We start from the raw sequence: 13,709 nt of genomic DNA on the forward strand, positions 1-13,709 counted from the left end.
ATATCTGAAAACCACGTGAGTCACCACCGATCACAGTTCTTCATATAAAAAAGACATGGTTGGGGAAAGATTCTAAAGAAGTTAATTGTCATTGTATCCTTGTTAAGTATCCTTGTAAATATTAGGCCTAAAAAGGATTATTTTTATTAAATGTTAAATAATTTATGACTACCTCATGTCATTCTAAAATTGAACCTGAACTAACATTTAGGCTTACCCTGAACAACTGCTTTTCATGAACTATAAGAAAGACCACTAAGATAGCCCTTAACATATTACATGGACCCGCTGTGGAAGATCTGTGAAAGAACATGGATAAAAATTTCCTAGCACAAGAAGGTACAGATGATTTTGACCTGTACAGATAAAAGGAATCTTTATATCAAAGCAATCACATACCCTTTGAAATATCAAACTATAATTTCACAAACTAACAATAATTCCAGAAGCAAGTGACAAAGTAGATAAAGCTCTGGGCTTGTAGTAGGGAAGACAAGTTAAAATTCAGCATCAGATATTTACTAGCTGTCTGCCTCAGGTTCATTAATTATAAATTGTTGGTAAAAATAGCATCTATTCCACAAAGTTGTTGCGAGGATCAAATGAAAGAATAGTTGTAAAGCATTTAGTACAGTCCCTGATACATATTGGGTATTTAATAAATGCTCTCTTTCTTTTTTGCAATGTTAAATCCACATACAAATGGTATTTTTGGGTTAGAGCTTTCCTTGCCAAAGCCAGGATGGCACCTTCAGATTGCAAAGCTGTATTATTGTATTCTAAATAGATTATATTTTTAAACTTCATAGTCAAGAGAAAGTAAGGTTTCTCAACTAAGAAAACCATGTGCCTTCAAGAAGTTGTAGCATACTTAGAGGTCATTCCCTGGTAAAATCATCTCTGCAGACAGGCTCTACCAGATTGAGGGTGACAGACAGGCCTCAAATCTGTCAGTGAGGTAGGGGAATATCTATCCCAAACATGTGAAGACTTCTCCCAGAGTGAATGAGAACAATTTGTTTCAATAGCTATGAAGGTGGCTGATGTAGGAATTGTGGAACATTTAGAGTTTGATTAGACATCTAAGATGCCAAAGTCATCCACTGCATCCCAGGCTATCACCAAACATTTTGACTTTTGTCTTGCTGCAGGACTTTAATGACTCTGGAAGAGAGAGTGAGCCTAAAGAATTTTTGTGACTCTGTCACATTTAAATCTAATTCACTCCAGAGTCAAGACATTACCGCACAATATTATTGGCCCTCTTTCAAAACTAAGGACAAAAACCAATGATAATTCTGTGAGCTAAAATCCTAGTTAAAGGAAAATAACTAAGTATTTCCAAGTACTAATCACATATTGTCTGTATCACTTGGTGGGAGATATTTAAATTCCCAATTTCTGAATTTCTAACTGGAATTTTTACCATCTTGTAGCATTAATGATTTTTTAAAATAAATAAGTACAATTAAAAAAAATTCACAATTGTGTTGGGTGACTATATACTAAGGATTTTGAAGGTACTTTGAGAATGAGATGGGTTAGTTAACTACCTGACCACTAAGATTTTCTAAATTTGAGAAGTAATGATTCTTAGAATAAGAGTTCAGTATTTGTAGGTAGAGTGCCTGAGTGACCTCAAGCAAGTCATTAGTCCTGTCTTTAGAACTTCCCTGTCCTTATATGTAAGTTGAGGAAAATAATTTTTCTAATACATATTTCACAAGATAGATGTATCCAAAACAATTATATAAAAATTATTCTGTAAAGAAAATTACCATGTGATATAAACTTATTCAAATTATTATTTATATAATCATAATAAATTATTATTTTACTTTTGCATAACCAATTTATAAAAACTGGCTAAATTATACCTTTTTTTTCTAATTTAACAATATACTTTTAAGAAAGACTATTATATTTGAGTAAAGAATAACTTCATGGGTGAAGCCAGGATGCTTGTTATCAACTCTATTATTCAGTGTTGTACTAGAATTGTTAGCTGTAGCAATGGGAAGAAAAATAAATTGAAGGAATTAAAATAGAGAAAGAGGAAACAAAATTGTCATTCTTTCTATATGATATGATGTTATGCTTAAAGAATCCTAGAGAATAAACTAAAGAAACTAGTAAAAATAATTAACAACTTTAGCAAAGTTGCAGCGTACAAAGTAAACTTACATAAATCATGTACATTTCTATATATTATGAACAAAGTCCAGCAACAAGAGATAGAAAGAGAAATTCCATTTAATACAATTGTAGACAACATTAAATACTTGAAATTCACTTCTAAGAAGTTTTTTTTTCTTCCATTGGAGAAAATATAAATTAATGGATTATCATGAATTAAATTTGTGTATGTATGGAAAAGAACTTATGATCCAAAAGGGAAAAAGAACATGGACTTTTTTTTTTCTTTCAAATCTGACCTCACTAGAGGAATATAATTAAGGAAATACAAAATGTCTAGAAGGAATATCATCAATTTTGTTCTTACCTTTAGAGATTACTTCATCTGTAATTTGAAAATTACATCTTTTTAAGGCATTTTTTCCTATGCATAAAGTGCATTCACTACAACCTACATAAATTTTATTGCTATATATGATTTTTGAAATGTTATAGGATTCTAAAAATAACCTGTAGGAATTAAGATTTCTACATATCAAGGGGGGTGGAGCCAAGATGGCGGCTGGTAAGCAGAAACTAGTGTGAGCTCCATACAGAATCCCTCCAAAAACCTATAAAAAATGGCTCTGAACCAATTCTGGAATGGCACAACCCACAAAACAGCAGAAGGAAGCAGGGCTCCAGCCCAGGACAGCCTGGATGGTCTCTGGGTGAGATCTATCCCACACGGAGCTGGGAGCTGGGAGCTGGGAATGGAGTGGAGCAGAGCCCAGCCTGAGCGGCGTGGACCATCCAGACCAGAAGCCGGGCGGAGGGGGCCCTAGCACCCTGAATCGGTGAGCTGTGGCAGTTACCAGACTCCTTAACCCACAAACACCAAAGACTGTGGAGAAGATTAGTGGGAAGAGCTGCGGGAGTAGAAGGAGTTCGCGGTTCGCTTCCAGCCCTGGGGGCAGTGGAGGTGGGGCAGCTACAGCTGTTCTTACTTCTGGCTCCAGGCCCACCTGGTGGGAGGAATTAAGTGGCAGATCACAGCAGGAGTCCACAGCCTGCTGAAGATCTAAGCCCAGTCCAGGTTGGGGGTAGAGAAGGAGCAGTGCTGGGGTGGCAGAGCTGGCACCTCCCCCCCAAACGTGGAACATAGAACTCTCTAGTCTACAAGCAGTCATACCCCACTGAAAAACTCAAAGGTCAAGTTAGTTGACTGGAAATATGGCCAGGCAGCGAAAACACACCCAGATTCAGTCTCAGACTTTGCATTCTTTTTTTGCTGACAAAGAAGACCAAAACATACAGCCTAAAGAAGTCAATAAAGTGCAAGAGCCTACACCAACAGCCTCCAAGAAAAACATGAACTGGTCCCAGGCCATGGAAAAGCTCAAAAAGGATTTGGAAAAGCAAGTTAGAGAAGTAGAGGAAAAATTGGGAAGAGAAATGAGAAGGATGCGAGAAAACCATGAAAAACAAGTCAATGACTTGCTAAAAGGAGACCCAAAAAAATACTGAAAAATACACTGAAGAAAACAACACCTTAAAAAACAGACTAACTCAAATGGCAAAAGAGCTCCAAAAAGCCAATGAGGAGAAGAATGCCTTGAAAGGCAGAATTAGCCAAATGGAAAAGGAGGTCCAAAAGCCCACTGAGGAAAATACTACCTTGAAAATTAGATTGGAGCAAGTGGAAGCTAGTCACTTTATGAGAAATCAAGATATTATCAAACAGAACCAAAGGAATGAAAAAATGGAAGATAATGTGAAATATCTCATTGGAAAAACCACTGACGTGGAAAATAGATCCAGGAGAGATAATTTAAAAATTATTGGACTATGTGAAAGCCATGATCAAAAAAAGAGCCTAGATATCATCTTTCAAGAAATTATCAAGGAAAATTGCCCTGATATTCTAGAGCCACAGGGCAAAATAGAAATTGAAAGAATCCATCGATCGCCTCCTCAAATAGATCCCAAAAAGAAATCTCCCAGGAATATTGTCGCCAAATTTCAGAGCTCCCAGATCAAGGAGAAAATACTGCAAGGAGCCAGAAAGAAACAATTTGAGTATTGTGGAAACCCAATCAGAATAACCCAAGATCTCACAGCCTCTACGTTAAGAGATCGAAGGGCTTGGAATACGATATTCCAGAGGTCAATGGAGATAGGATTAAAACCTAGAATCACCTACCCAGCAAAACTGAGTATCATGCTCCAAGGCAAAATATGGATTTTCAATAAAATAGAGGACTTTCAAGCTTTCTCAGTGAAAAGACTAGAACTGAATAGAAAATTTGACTTTCAAACACAAGAATCAAGAGAAGCATGAAAAGGTAATCAAGAAAAAGAACAAGAAAAAGAAATTGCAAGGGACTTACTAAAGGTGAACTGTTTTGTTTACATTCCTATGTAGAAAGATGATGTGTATGATTCATGAGACCTCAGTATTAGGGTAGCTGAAGGGAATATGCATACATATATGTTTATGTATATATATATGGGTGAATGTGTATGTATGTATATATCTATGTGTGTATATATATATATATATATATATATATATATATAGAGAGAGAGAGAGAGAGAGAGAGAGAGAGAGAGAGAGTGAGAGGGAGAGAGCGGACACAGGGTGAGTTGAAGATGAAGGGAAGATATCTAAAAGAAATAAAATCAAATTAAGGGATGAGAGAGGAACATACTAAGAGAGGGAGATAAGGAGAGATAGAATGGGATGGATTATCTCCCATAAAGGTGGCAAGAGGAAGCAGTTCTGTGGGAGGAGGGGAGAGGGCAGATGAGGGGGGAATGAGTGAACATTGCTCTCATCAGATTTGACCTAAGGAGGGAATACCATACATACCCAATTGGGAATCTTACCCCACAGGAAAGAAGAGGGAAGAAGATAAAAAAAAATGGGAGTGATGATGGAGGGGAGGGCAGATGGGGGTGGAGGTAGTCAAAAACAAACACTTTCGAAAGGGGACAGGGTCAAGGGAGAAAATTCAATAAAGGGGGATGGGTTGGGAAGGAGCAAAATATAGTTAGTCTTTCACAACATGAGTATTGTGGAAGGGTTATACATAATGATACACATATGGCCTGTGTTGAATTGCTTGACTTCTTAGGGAGGGTGGGTGGGAAGGGAAGAGGGGAGAGAATTTGGAACTCAAAGTTTTAAAAACAGATGTTCAAAAACAAACAAAAATGTTTTTGCATGCAACAAGAAAATAAGATACACAGGCAACGGGGCGTAAAAATTTATCTTGCCCTACAAGATAGGAAGGGAAAAGGGGATGGGAGGGGAGTGGGGTGACAGAGGGGAGCGCTGAATGGGGAACAGGGTAACCAGAATATACGCCATCTTGGAGTGGGGGGGGAGGGTAGAAATGGGGAGAAAATTTGTAATCCAAACTCTTGTGAAAATCAATGCTGAAAACTAAATATGTTAAATAAATTTAAAAAAATGAAAAAAAAATAACCTGTAAACAACTGTAGTCTTTTTGTAGAAAAAAGTAGATGGAAGAATATTTAAATGACACTTTTTTTGGCTTTCCTATGACATTTGTTCAAACTCTAAATCCAACTTCATTTTCTTTTTTATATAAGTAAACCAAAACCAGAGAACATCAATTTTTATTTCATTAATCAAAAATTGCACACAATTTCTAGTTAATATTTTCCCAAATCAGCACAAATAAAACCAATAAATATATTAGGAAATATCTTTCAAATACTCATTATCCAGTTTATAAACTATTCCAATTCTATTGTTTTCTGGTCCAAATATGATTTCTTAGCAAGGAGCAGAAGATAGAAACTAATATTCATGTACTGCTAAATATTTTGAGAACATCAGTTACTTCATGGTAACCCTCTGGGTATTATAAAACCTTGTGCCTTATGTCTACTTTTGAGGAAATTCATGTCATTATACATGTATTTCAAAGCATTCAACACTGATAATAAAAGTTCTCTGCCACAGTGAAATTTAACTGACAAGTCATTTGAGAAATACTAATTACTCAAAAATTTTCTGTCAACTGCCAGAAGACATACTTAATGTTATGAGTGAGCAGGTGTTCATCCTGATTTCTCTTCTCCTATCTCCATTCTCCATCATATACATCCTCACCAAAAAATAAAACTAAAATAAAAAAACCATTACCTGCAGCTACATCCAAGAATGTTGTGATGCTATGCCCTGTGTTACTTTCCTCTACCTTCTTATCACCTGTAACTATAACCCTAAACAGGCATCAAACTCCCTCTGCCCTAAGTCAGAAAACTTCTCCTGGGGCCAGATGACAAAAAACATTGAACACTCCACAAATCTTAAACCTCTAAGCTTCATTCCCTTGCTGCTATTCTGCTACTCCTTTCTTTTCTTCTGACATGATGAATGAAGCCAATGTACAAGAAATTTTTCTTTATCTTCTTGAGAGATAAAAAAGAGCTTACCTGGGATACTGGAAGTAAATTAGGCCCTCTGACTCATAATGCAAAAATACAAGACATATTTTGCCTTATTATTATCGGAGTTGAATTATTCAGCAATGCCCGTTAGTGAAATGATGGTATGACAATTTTATATTTAGACTTCCTTCTAGACTGCATCAGCAGCTTACTTCCAACACACTTTTGAGCACACCTGACAAGTGATACTGACTCAGAAACCACTACAATTAGTAACCAGAGGAAACTGAGAGTCATCAATTTTCCCTTTCAAAGTCAATACCTTGAGGAATCCTCCCCCTTAAAATGCTTAATTTTTTTGTCCATCTTCTATACTTTTTTTTTTACTTCAAGTAAATTACTTCGATGACAGAAATAGAGATTAGAGATGGACACACAGATACGACTAGAGATACACAGATGTGTGGTTATGGCTCTTCCTATATCTATTGCATCTATAGCTCTCTCTCCCTCTCTTGCTCTCTCTCTCCCTTCCTCCCTCCCTCCCTCCTTTCCTGTATTTCTCTTCCTTCCTCCCTCTCTTTTCTTCTCTTCCTCCCTCTGTCTTTCTCTCTGTGTCTCTGTGTCTCTCCCTCCTCTTTACCTTTCAATCAATAAGTCTGCCTAATTATAATCAGTGAGGAAACCTAGGAACTGTTATGTTATATTTTCTCACATTACAACATACCTGTTTTGCCTGAGATGCCATTTATTCTGGCTGGTCTCCAATTTTTAAAGAGGCTGTATATTTTACTTTGTTCACCAACACCATAATTCATAAACTGTCAAGCAAATCCTTTTCCACTTTGTTAAAAGCTGTTGCTTTCTCTGATTGTTTTATTGCAAAAGTACCAAATTGAATTTTGCTGATGTGAAATCATTTCAATCTGACAGAAAGCCAGTTCTCTTCATAAGTTTCTCCAGAAGATTTCCTAAAACTTTCTTAGTTTCTATGAAAAGAAAGAGACAATATTTCTTAATAAGGAAATGAATGCTGAGATGCACTATTGTCTTTATTGATGCATTTTAGAGAGAATTATATAAAACAAAATTAGAGAGTTAAGATTTGAAGGACTTACAATCCCAAAAAAAAATATCGAAAGAAGAAGTTTCTCAACTAAAGCATTAGAAAAATCCTAATCTTACTAGGCAGCTATGTGGTATAGTGCCTAGACAACTAAGTTTAGAGACAGGAAGACATAAGTTCAAATTCAGTTCCAGAAATAAGTACTTAGCACAGTGCCTGGTACGTAGTAAGTGCTTAACAACTTTCTCCCTTCTTCCTCTTGTATGTGACAATGGTTGAGAAAAATGAAAGATATGTATGAATATTATGGATACATTTTATGTCTTACTTTTATTGCCCAATATTCTAAAATCTACCTATTTTTACTCTGACCAAAATCATTTAAAAATTAAGCCCACATTAAACCAGAATTAAAAACCATTAGAAGTATTAGCTCTCATTTGAGAATAAAATAAACTTCATAAATGAGAGTAGATTCTTTTATATAAACCAAAGATAAATTTTCTTAGCCTCATGTACTTTGCAAAGGGTAAATAAATTGCTGATTTTCCTGAAGACTAGTGAGAATTAAGCCTAAATTTGCATTTCTAACAGCCATGAAATGGGTTGCCAGGTTTAAAATTTTTCTGCACTTACTCAGGTTTCAATTGACCATTTACAGGGCTCTAAGTTTGATGTAACCTCTCTCATCACCATCAAAAAGAAAACTGACATCAATAAATTTCTGTCTACTTTTTTTATTTGATCTAATCACAATAGATATGAAAATGATTGATGATTTCTTATTGATTTCAAAGCTTACAAGATACCTCTAAAATGAATAAGACAATATAAAATATGGATCCAACAATGTTTTGGAAGAATTCAACATTTTTGACAGTCACGTTAATGCTCAGGTATAATGGTGATAACTTTAAATATCAATGCCGTTTCTATTTAAAATTTCTATATTTAAAAGAATTATAAACTACTCTTTTATCATTCACTAAATACACTTAGATATTAGGAGAAAAAAAGTTTGACACAAAAATTAAAATATAAGAAACCTGATACTTCTATAAAAACAAATTGAGAATTAAACTGTTAGTTATTACTAATCAATTATGATTTTTTTTGGCGGGGGGTTGGTAAATGTCTGAACACTGAAATGCTCAAATGGATCTCATATTTCACCAATTTCGATGTCCAATATGACCAGGCAGATATCAATCCACTATGAATGTTCATCCTGGAAACTGTCCTTTATTTGTTGTCCTGATGATAGACGGATGACAAAAAATCTTTGATATCAGTATCTACATATATAAGTACATCTGTGGAATTTGTATGTTAACATATATACTATGTATACAGTATATATTAAATATGCACATGTATGGTCACATATGTATTTATACATGTTCATCTATATATATATATGTGGGTTCATATTTATATATAAGCATATGAGAGACAATACAAATAAGTTGTGCCTATAATTTAAAGTGACAAGACAAATGTTCCATATATTCTTCAGGAAATTACAGGCTTTTATTTTATAATACCAAACTTCTCTCAGAAAGAAAGATATACATTTTTAATATCAATATTCTAGGTGTTGCTATGTGACTGTAAGGTATGAAACATGATAGCCTCTGAAGAATTTAAAATGAGTAACTCACAGAAGCCAAGACAAAGGTACATGTTAGATTTGAACAGACTTGAAGCTTATAAAAATTATGGAACTCTGAAGAACTGGAATATGGGATGTCAGGGAAATATATGTTCTAACAAGATTAAACTGGTCACATCAAAATTGTGATGAATAGCAGATGGACAACCCAAGTGCTCTCTGGGTATCTTCACAATATCTTGTGATGGCAAGAAAAAGTAAGTGAAGGGGAGAGTTATGATCCACTCTCATTCAAGGGAAGCCCTGGACTAATCCTGGGAACAAAGTCAGCCTGAGAGAAAATAAGTGGAGGGAATGTATGTACTCAAATGGCCTAATAAGAAATTGGAAATCTTGGTCTTGGGTCCTGAGGAGTGGAGTTAGAAGTAAATTATTGAGATTAACTATAATTAAATAATTGTTGTGAGATAGATAGAAATGAGATTACTGTTTTTATGTCAGCAATAAAGAAAGTAAAAATAACATAGGATTAAATTTTTTTGAGAATTAAATGATCTGCAAAAAGTACAAAGCCCATCCTTCTACTATAGCCTGTAGACTCTAGGTGTCACGCATCCACTACCCAGGAGTAGTTCTGGGTCAGGTCCCCAGAGCTTCACTATTTCTCCTGAAAGGGTTGCAGAGGTAACCCTAGAAGGACAAAAACACTATATTCCCAAGTGCTCCTTTGATGTACTTCCTCCAGTATAAAAAAGTATAAAAACCTACAAACTGGAAACAAACTGTCCTCTATCACCTTGGTCCCAGAGAAGGATGAGTTTAGTAACTACCAGAAAACTCTATCCCTATCAAGTTCACTTCTGATAGAAAAATTGCTCTCTTGTTTTCAATATTAAATGTCTCAGGTGCTGGGGAATCACTGCTGGGATAAACCAGACAGCATCAGGGATATCTACTCTCCAGATGCTCATGCTGCAATTATTAGCAGACTCTATTTCCTACTTCAGTTGCTACACTTCCAATTTTTTGAAACTCATTAGGCCCTACCCTGGTCCATTCTACTACTCTGTGAAGGCTTAGTCCTTCATTATAGACAGTTACTAAGTTTCCTTTTAGCTTCTTTAAATTGACTGATCCTGGCAATGAAAACAGGCAGAGCCAAGACGGCAGGATAAAGGCAGGGACTCACCTGACATCTCCCCCAAACACCTCCAAATACCTCTAAAAATGACTCTAAACAGATTCTAGAGCAGAAAAACCCACAAAAAGACAGAGTGAAGCAAATTTCCAGCACAAGAAAACTTGGAAGGTTGGAGGGAAACGCCTTTTGCACCAAGGCTGGAGAGAAGCACAGCCCAGCCCAGGCCGTACCAGCACAGACCAGGCCCCAGCAAACTAGGAGCAGGCCTTGGGAATGACTGAATTGGCTGTAGCAGTAGCAGTAGCAGTTGTGGGAGCAGCAGTGGCTGCTTCTGGAGCTTACAGTCCACAGACAGTAAAGGGGTCAAAGAACTAGTGAGAAGGAGATGACATGGGTCTTTTTTGCTAGCACTGAGGCAGGATTGTGTTGCCTAACCCATACATGGGTACAGGTCACAGTCCTGGGCGGCAGTTCCAGGGTGGGGAGGTTCACTAGCATAGCAGAGCTTGTGGCCACAGGGGACCTGGACATTACTCACAGTTCCAGGGCAGAAAAGAGCGCTTGTGATCATTCACAGAACACATGCCAGGAGAGTAGTAAACACCTCTTCTTAGATCATACCACCTTGGAAGAACCGAAAAACTACAGATCCTCAGAATTTTCTCAAAAAACAGTTTCACAAAATGTCGGAAACTTTGGACAGTGAATTTTCTACCCTGGAAGCTCTACTTTAAAAAAGAGTTAAGGCTCCGCCTGCTCCGGCTCCCACCTTTGCTCTCCTGTCCCGCCCCTACCCTCTGCCCCGACCACATCCAAGATCAAGGACGTCAACCATCTGGACGGCTGCGCCCGTGGAAAACCACTTGAAGAATAATCGAGTTCTGGGGGATTAGCAGCTGTTCTACTATTGTCCACGCTGTACAGAGGATAGCTGAAAGAGTAAAACAAGAAAACCTGAAAGTAGTCTGTATTCCTGCGTCCTTTCAGGCCCGGCAGCTAATTCTTCAGAATGGCTTACCCCTAAATGAACTGGACCACCATCCAGAACTTGGTCTTGCTGTTGATGGTGCTGATGAAGTAGATGCTGACCTCAATGTCATCAAAGGTGGTGGAGGCTGTCTGACTCAGGAAAAGATTGTAGCTGTCTATGCCAAATGTTTTATCGTTATTGCTGATTACAGGAAGGATTCAAAGAAACTTGGCGACCACTGGGTGAAAGGAATTCCCTTTGAAGTCATCCTAATGCCATATGTCCCTGTGACTAGGGCCCCATCCCGGGTGTTTGGTGGAGTGGCTGAGCTGCGGGTGGCCGAACGCAAGGCTGGCCCTGTGGTAACGGATAATGGAAACTTTCTGTTGGACTGGAAGTTTGATCAGGTGCATAAATGGAGTGAAGTGAACACGGCTGTCAAAATGATGCCAGGAGTTGTGGACATGGGTCTCTTTATCAACATGGCTGAAAGAGTCTACTTTGGCATGGAGGATGGCTCCATCAGCGTGAGAGAGAGGCCGTCTCACTGACCGAGGCCTCACCCGTCCCCGATGCAGAGAAGCCCGAGAGCCTTTGCCTTAACATACTTGCCCCAGGACTGCTGGTCAGAGCATGGGGGTCTCCTGAAATGTTGAATGCCCCTGTTCTTTTTTTAAGGAAATAGAGAAGCATATGTTTTTTCTATCTAAAAATCCTTTTTTTTTTAAAGAAAAAATAAACCTCAATTTCATGTTTTATATGAAATACTACCCCCAAAAAAGCCAATTTTTGAATCCTTGCCTTGAGGCTGGTGGTTTCTTATGAAGTTTCTGGGTGTGTGGTTTGCTGGGGAAACCCAAAATGTCAGCCACTATGCCAGCCCAGTCTATGAAGGGCCGAGCCAGCAGCCCCCTGATGCCTCACTGGAACCATTGATGATCTTTATACCTTCCTTCTTGGACTGTTGGTTTGTTTTTGAGTTTACATTTTAATAGCTAACAATATGTAGTCACACTTTTAGATCAAGCATGTGCAGAGCCGAGTGATGCCCTTGACAGTGACCTTCACAGACAAGCTGTATTGACCTCAGTACCATCACCCCTTGGCCAAGGTCAGGCTGCTTGCCCAAACTGGCAGACACTGGAAGCCTCTGCCTCCCTGCCTACAATGAATTTCCCAGGACAGCCCTAATACTGCTAGGAAGGTCCTCTCTCACTAGGTGGATTTTTTTCTGTTGTCAATCGTTTTTAGATTTCTTTGTCTGCCTTGCTCATCTTTGAGTTCGTCACTTGCACAGTCGGGCATCAGATGTCTCCTCTTTACATTCTCTGTGCATTGAAATAAAACAATTCAGTGTCACCTCAAAAATAAATAAATAAATGGACAAATAAATAAATAAACAAATAAATAAATAGAACACAAAAGTTAAAAGTCAAGTAATAAACAAGGAATATGAGCAAACAACAGACAAAAAAATCTTATCACAGAAAGTTACTATGGTGATAAGGAAGATCATTACATACACTCCAAAGAAAATAATAACTTCAAAGCTCCTTCATTCAAAGCCTCCAAGAAAAAAAAAATATGAATTGGTCTCAGGCAATGGAAGAACTCAAAGGGATTTTAAAAATCATGTTAGAGAGGTAGAGGAAAAAATGGGAAGAGAAATGAGAGTGATGTAAGAAAATAATGAAAAACAAATCAACAGCTTGGTAAAAGAGACACAGAAAAAAAAAATAGTGAAGAAAATAGCACCTTAAAAAAAAAAAAACAGCCTAAGCCAAATGGTAAAAGAGGCACAAAAAATTAATGAGGAAAAACATGCCTTATAAAGCAGAACTGGCCAAATGGAAGAGGTCCAAAAACTCACTGAAGAAAATAATTCCTTAAAAATTAGAATGGAGCAAATGGAAGTTAATGACATTATGAGAAATCAAGAAGCAATAAAACAAAACCAAAAGAATGAAAAAAAGAAGAAAATGTGAAATATTTCTTTGGAAAAACAACTGACCTAGAAAATATATCCAAGAGAGAGAATTTAAAAAAATGTTGTACTACCTGAAAAAAAAGAGCCTAGCCACCATTTTTCAAGAAATTATCAAGGAAACCTTCCCCAATATTCTATTACCAGAAGGTAAAGTAGAAATTGATAGAATCTACTGATCACCTCCTGAAAGAAATTCCAAAATGAAAACTGCCAGGAATATTATAGCCAAATTTAAGAGTTTCCAGGTCAAAGAGAAAATATAACAAGAGGGAAAAAACAATCCAAGTATTGTGGAAACACAGTCAGGACAACACAATATTTAGCAGCTTCTACATTAAAGGATCAGAGGGTTTGGAATATGATATTCCAGAGGCCAAAGGAACTCAGATTACA

The 13,709-nt window shown here is 37.1% G+C and overlaps 1 pseudogene; it reads left to right on the forward strand.

Annotated features, from left to right (window-relative positions):
* Window positions 1-9,230: 9,230 nt before the first annotated feature.
* Window positions 9,231-11,880, forward strand: LOC118835910 (annotated as a pseudogene).
* The last annotated feature ends 1,829 nt before the right edge of the window (window positions 11,881-13,709 follow it).

Source organism: Trichosurus vulpecula, chromosome 1 (assembly GCF_011100635.1).
Source record: "Trichosurus vulpecula isolate mTriVul1 chromosome 1, mTriVul1.pri, whole genome shotgun sequence".
NCBI classification, from domain to species: Eukaryota; Metazoa; Chordata; class Mammalia; order Diprotodontia; family Phalangeridae; genus Trichosurus; species Trichosurus vulpecula.